Source organism: Mastomys coucha, unplaced genomic scaffold, assembly GCF_008632895.1.
Source record: "Mastomys coucha isolate ucsf_1 unplaced genomic scaffold, UCSF_Mcou_1 pScaffold4, whole genome shotgun sequence".
NCBI classification, from domain to species: Eukaryota; Metazoa; Chordata; class Mammalia; order Rodentia; family Muridae; genus Mastomys; species Mastomys coucha.
Genome location: NW_022196910.1, coordinates 4,639,095 through 4,645,687, shown reverse-complemented (window position 1 = coordinate 4,645,687; position 6,593 = coordinate 4,639,095). Strand labels below are relative to the sequence as shown.

The 6,593-nt window shown below is 43.7% G+C and overlaps 1 long non-coding RNA gene across 1 annotated transcript in view; it reads left to right on the top strand.

Moving 5' to 3' along the window:
• LOC116075766 overlaps positions 1-3,422 on the top strand; it is a 28,420-nt gene extending 24,998 nt beyond the window's left edge. Inside the window, exon 3 of the long non-coding RNA XR_004112713.1 lies at positions 2,824-3,422. This is a non-coding gene — a long non-coding RNA (uncharacterized LOC116075766). The remainder of the gene's footprint in view (positions 1-2,823) is intronic.
• The last annotated feature ends 3,171 nt before the right edge of the window (positions 3,423-6,593 follow it).

The following is a 6,593-nucleotide window of genomic DNA, read 5'->3' as shown; positions in this document are numbered from 1 at the left end:
CCTGCCTTTTGTTCTTGGACCTAACTAGGGGGAGCCTTTGTGGCCAACAGGTTTCTGAAACTGGCTAGCCTACATTCTTGGCTCATTGCAGAGACCTTCTATGTCCTTTGAGTAAAGGTTATACAGTATACATACATTTCTACTAATACACTTCCCTTTTCATTAGCATGCTTTTTCCCAAATTTCTAAATCTTCCAGTCTTTCACAGCCACACAAACAACAGGCAAGATTTGGCTTCAATAAGTAGAATTCAACACTGGATTCCTAGAACTCTCTTCTGACCTCCACTCTTACGCTGTGCCACCCTACCACTCTAAATAAATAAATATGGAAAAATTGCAATCGGATGTATGATGCTAAGGCAAATTGATACTTTGGAGCAAACTGCATTCCTTCCTCAGACAAGTAAAATTACATCCTAAAATGTAGCAGTTGATTCTGATTGTCAACTTGATTGAAACAAAACCCACTAAAGCAGGTATGTCCTGCTCTGAGCATGGGCAGCATCGTCCTACTAGCTGGAGTCTCAGACTGAGAAAACAAGAAGTGAGAAGAGAAAAGGGCCTTCTGCACCCCTGAGTCCTATTCCGTCCACTGCGATGCAAACAAGCAGCCCCCTGCCCTGTGAGGCCACCACAGCCTCCCAGCTTGTGAAGGACTGCATCCCCTGCCTTGTGAACCAAAACACATCTTCCCTCCCTTAAGCTGCTTCTATTAGGCATCTGGTCATAGTAATGAGAGAAGTAACTAACACCAAAGGTAAAGCGAAAACTTGGAAAAGTCATTTCCCAACAGTGTTTTTGGATCTAAGGGAGAGACTTTTCAGAGGCTGGGGGATAGGTCAATTGGTGAGGACATCTGATGTACACTTGTGCACCATACCGATGTGCACTCAGTTCAGATCCCCAGCACTCATACGAGAAGCCACAGCCAGCATGTGTGCCTGAAACCTCAGTGCTGAGGGGTCTAGAGACTGAATGGCTCAGTTTACTGTTAGTCTGCTTACCTCCAGGCTCAGCAAGAGACCCCATCTTAAGGGAATAAGAGACGTTGGGACACTTGGAGTCCTCATCTGGTCTCCATGTGTGGCCTTGGAGTGTACTTGAGTGTGTTTACCTGTATGTACTGTTTAGACTCTATGGTCACACACTCACAAATACATACAATAAATAAATAATGCTAGAGTTTCCACATAAGGAAAAAAATACACCAGAAAGGCTTACATTTCAGCAGAGCCTAAAAACATCCAGAGCAAATAGACCTACTTGCCATGGTCCACATCCTGCCAAAACACGGCAGTGAGAAAGCCTACTGTGACATGCACCACAGGATGGATATGCAGTCTGAAAGGGCCCAGAGAGAAAAACCTGCTGTGGTCAGAAAAATGATGTTGCTTCTATCTCATTTTGAATGGAAGGGGAGCCTATGAGAGTTAGCCCTACCAGTGACTATGGCAGTTAATGGGTGCTGAGGACGACATCTTTTTTCCTCTTTTTGCTGCTACATAAGAAAGTGATTTTTAAAACTTAAATTTACTTATTTATTTGCACCCCAAACGCTGCTCCCTTTCCAGCCCCCTGCTACAGAATCCTTCCCCTTATCTCCCCACCCCCTTGTCCTCTGAGGATGTGGGCTCCCCTCCTGGGTATCACCCAGCTCTGGCTCATCAAGTCACTGCTAGATTAGGTGCATCCTCTCCCACTGAGGCCAGACAAGGTAGCCCTGTTGAGGAATGAATATCATAGTCAGGCTACAGGTTGAGAGAGAGTTTCTGATCTGGTTGTTGGGTTTGGAGACCCTCCTCCTGGCTGCCATGCCAATCTTCTCGTAGCAGTCTTCATATCAAGATGTAGAACTCTCAGCTCCTCTGACGCCATGCCTGCCTGGACGCTGCCCTGCTCCCACCTTGATGTTAATGCACTGAACCTCTGAACCTAGAAGCCACCTCTAATTAAATGTTGTCCTGCATAAGGACTTTGGTCATAGTGTCTGTTCACATAAGGAAAACCCTAACTAAGACACAGCTTTAGTCACAATAGCCAGAAACTGGAAACAACCTAGATGTCCCTCAACTGAAGTATGGATAAAGAAAAATTTACACAATGGAATACTACTCAGCTATTAAAAATGAGGACATCATGAATTTTGCAGGCAAATGGATAGAACTAGGAAATATCATCCTTAGTGAGGTAACCCAAACCCAAAAGGACATGTATGGTATGTACTAAATTATAAGTGGGTATTAGCCATAAATACAAGTTAACCATGTTATAATGAATAGATCCAAAGAAGCCAAATAAAAAGAAGGGCCCAAGGGAGGATAGTTGAATCTTCTTCAGAAAGATAAATAAATAGATAATGGAGGTAGCTGGATGGAAGGAATAGAGTGGGAGTGGGGATGAGAATGGAGTGAGGTGGGTAGGGAAGGAGATGTAGTGAGAACAGGGGAGAGAGAATGGAAATCGGCAGTGAGAATGGGGGTGAGGAGGCAATCACTAGGACATTTGAGAGACCTGGGATGGAAGGAGGCCCCTGAGGGCCTATGGAAGTGACTGTAGCTCAAACTCCTGGTGGGTAGGGAAAATATGGATCCTGAATTGGTCACTTCCTGAAGCCAGGAAGGACTCCGAGGGGAGGAATAAGGTTAGCAACCCACCCACTAAACCTTCGGCCCAAAATGTGTCCTGTCTACAGGACATGCAGGGACAAAGATAGAGCAGAGACAGAGCTAATGGCCAACTAATGACTGCCAATCGATGAGACTCAATCGATGGGAGAGAACCAATTCCTGACATTAATAATGATACTCTGTTATGCTTACAGACAGGGGCCTAGCAAAACTATCCTCTGAGAGACCCCACCCAGCAGCCAACGGAAAGAGATACTGAGCTCCACACCCAAACATCGGTTGGAGCTTAGGGAGTCTTATGGAAGAGTCGGGGGAAGAATTGAGGAACCCGAAGAGGACAGGGACTCCACACGAAGACCAACAAAGTCAACTAAACTAGATATTTGGGGGAGGAGGGTCCCAGCATCTGAATCACCAACCAATGAGCAAGCATGGACTGGAACTAGGCTCTCTGCACTTAGGTAGCAGATGTGCAGCTTGGCTGTTGTGCACATCCCCAACCACAGGAACAGAGACTGTCCCTAAACCTATTGCATGCCTATCTGCCATGGATCATGGTCCCCTAACTGGGTGCCTTGTCTGGCCTCAGTGGGAGTGGATACACCTAGTACTGCAGTAAATTGATGTTGTCCTGGTGGGTGGAGTAGGCTGAAGGGAGTGAGGGTGGGAAGGTGGTGTGAGGGTGGAGGGTGGAATGAGAGAAGGATCGGAATGAGGGGATACTGGGTGGAGAGGGGCTGATATTGAGAAGTAAAGTGAATAAATACATTAATAAAAAATATTTAAAACTGAATTTTCTGTCTCTGTCTTTCTCTGTGTATCTGTCTCTCTGTCTACCTCTCCCTCTCTCTATCCTACTAAATGTTTTTATTTCAAGCAGGATTGATGACATTGTTATATAAAGAAAAATGATGGGCTTTGAAATATTAGCCAACATTGCTATAATTTTTAATTAATTAATTAATTTACATCCCAAATGCTACTCCCTTCTGCTTACCCATAATAGAGACCCTCCTCCATCCTCCTTTCACCTCTGAGATGGTGGGTCCCCCTGGCTATCACTGCAGGATTTGGTGCATCCCCTCCCACTGAGGCCAGAAAAGACAGTCCTCTGCTACATGTATGCCAGGGGCCTCGGTTCAGTCCATGTATGCTCTTAGGGTGGTGGCTCAGTCTCTGAGAGCTCCCAAAGATCCAGCTAAGTTGACACTGTTGGTCTTTCTGTAGGGTTCCTATCACCTTCGGGGTCTACAAACATTCCTCCAGCTCTTCCTTAAGGGTCCGCGACCTCTATCCAATGTTCGGCTGTGGGTGTCTGCATCAGTTTCAGTCAGTTGCTAGGTAGAGCCTCTCAGAGGACAGTTATGCTAGGGTCCTGTCTGCAAGCACGACAGAGTATCATTAATAGTGTCAGCGATTGGTGCTTGCCCGTGGGATTGGTCTCATGTCGGGCAGGTTACTCCTTCAGTCTCTGCTCCATCTTTGTGCCTGCATTTCTTTTAGACAGGACTAACTTTGGGATGAAAGTTTTGTGGGTAGGTTGATGTCTTTATCCCTTTACTGGGGGCCCTGCCTGGCTATAGGAGGTGGCCTCTTCGGGTTCCATGTCCCCTCTGATAGGCATCTTCACTAAAGTTCCCTGCATTGACTCCAGGTAGCTTTCCCTATTCCAGGTTTCATGGACTGCCTGGAGTTTCACACACTTCCTCCTCAGCAGCTGCCAATTTCCATTCATTCTCCTGGCCCTCTGGGCCTCTCTGGCCTCTTCCTACACCTAATCCTGTTCCCCTATTCCCCCACTCCTCACCTTTTCTACCCAGGGCCCTCCTTCCCTCTGCCTCCCATGATTATTTTGTTTTGCCTTCTAAGTGGGATTTCAGCATCCTCACTTGGGTCTCCCTCCTTTAACTTCTTTGGGTCTGTGGGGTGAATAATGAGTATTCTGTACTTCATGCCTAAAATCCACTTATCAGTGTGTACATACCATGCATGTTCTTTTGGGTCTGGGTTACCTCACTCAGGATATTTTATAGTTCCATCAATTTGCCTGCAAAATACATGATGTTCTTGTTTTTAATGGATAAATAGTATTCCATTATGTAAGTAAATCACATTTTTTGTATCCATTCTTCACTTGAGGGACATCTGGGTTGTTTCTAGTATCTGGCTATTATGAATAAGGCTGCTATGAACATAGTGGAGCATATGTCCTTTTGGTATGGTGGGGCATCTTTGAGTATGCCCAGGAGCAGCATTGCTGGGTCTTCAGGTAGGACTATTTCCAATCTTCTGAGAAAATGCCACATTAACTTGCAGAGTGATTGTACAAGTTTGAAATCCCACCAGCAATGGTGGAGTGATCCTCTTTCTTCATATTCCACCAGCATGCTCTGTCACTTGAAGTTTTGATCTTAGCCATTCTGACTGGTATAAGGTAGAATCTCAGGGTTGTTTTGATTTGCATTTCCCTGATTACTAAGGATGTTGAACGCTTCTTTAAGTGCTTCTCAGACATTTCGTATTCACTTTGTACCCCATTTTTGAGTTATTTGTGTTGTTGGTGTCTAACTTCTTAAGTTCATCATATATTTTAAATATTAGCCCTCTGTTGGATGTAGCTTTAGTGAAGAATTTTTTTCCCCAATCTGTGGGCAGCCACATTGTCCTATTGACAGTGTTGTTTACCTTATAAAAAGCTTTTCAGTTTCATGAGGTCCCATTTATCAATTGTTGATCTTAGAGCCTGAGCCATTGGTGGTCTGTTCAGGAAGTTGTCTCCTGTCTCACTTAATTCAAGACTATCCCCCACTTTCTGCTCTATTGGATTTACTGTATTTGGCTTTACATTGAGGTCTTTGGTCCACTTGGACTTGAGTTCTGTGCAGGTTGATAGACATGGAGCTATTTGCATCTTCTACATGCAGACATCTAGTGAGATCAGCACCATTTGTTGATGATGGTCTCTCTTTTCCATTGTTTGGTGTTGGGTTCTTTGGCAAAATCAAGTGTCCATAGGTATGTGAGTTTTCTTGTGGGTCTTTCATTCTATCCCTTTGATTAATCTGTCTGTTTCTGTATCAGTGTCATATAGTTGTTATCACTATTTCTCTGTACAACAGTCTGAGATCAGGGATGGTGATTCCTCTAGAAGTTCTTTTATTGTTCAGAATTGTTTTGGGTATCCTGTATTTTTTGTTTTTCCTGGAACCCAAACTAAGACACTTGGCAATGGATGTTGCCTGATTTAGTAAGAGAATACTGTTCCTTTTTAATTCCATGTATTTTTACATATGTGTTTCACCAAAGGCAATACAAGTTCCATCTGTCCTAAATGTATTGAGCCTTTAATAATCTCAGCAGTGTATGTGGTTTGTTTAGTAAGAGAACACTGTTCTTTATTACTTCCATGTACTTTTACATGTGTGTTTCACAGAACAATGCAAATTCCCTCTGTCCTAAAATTGCTAAACTTGCTTATGTGTAAATGTTTGTCCTAATCTCTCCAATAGTGTTTCGGTTAGAGTTAGAGTTAGTGTTAGTGTTAGTGTTAGTGTTAGAGCTATGGTTAGGATTAGTTGTTGGCTTAGGCTTAGGGTTAGGTTTCTTTACTTGCCTACATATGTTTTGAGGAGAAAGGCAAAGTCATTTCTGCTAAAACATCCTGTGTTTTTACATGTTCAAACTGCATTTCATAATCTCAGCAATGGATGTTGTTGGTTTGAATAAAGGTATGCTGTTCTCTGTCACCTCCATGTACTTTTACATTTGAGTTACACAGAAAGCAATGCAAGTTCCCTCCAGCCCAATTGCACTGAACTTGCATATGTGTGACTGTTAGTCCTAATTTTTCCAGGGGTATTAGGGCTAGGGTTAGGGATAGGGTTTGTGTTCCATATATGAGTTTTAAAGATCAAAGGCAAGGTCTTTTCTCCCAAATATACTGTGTTTTTACATGTTCAAACTA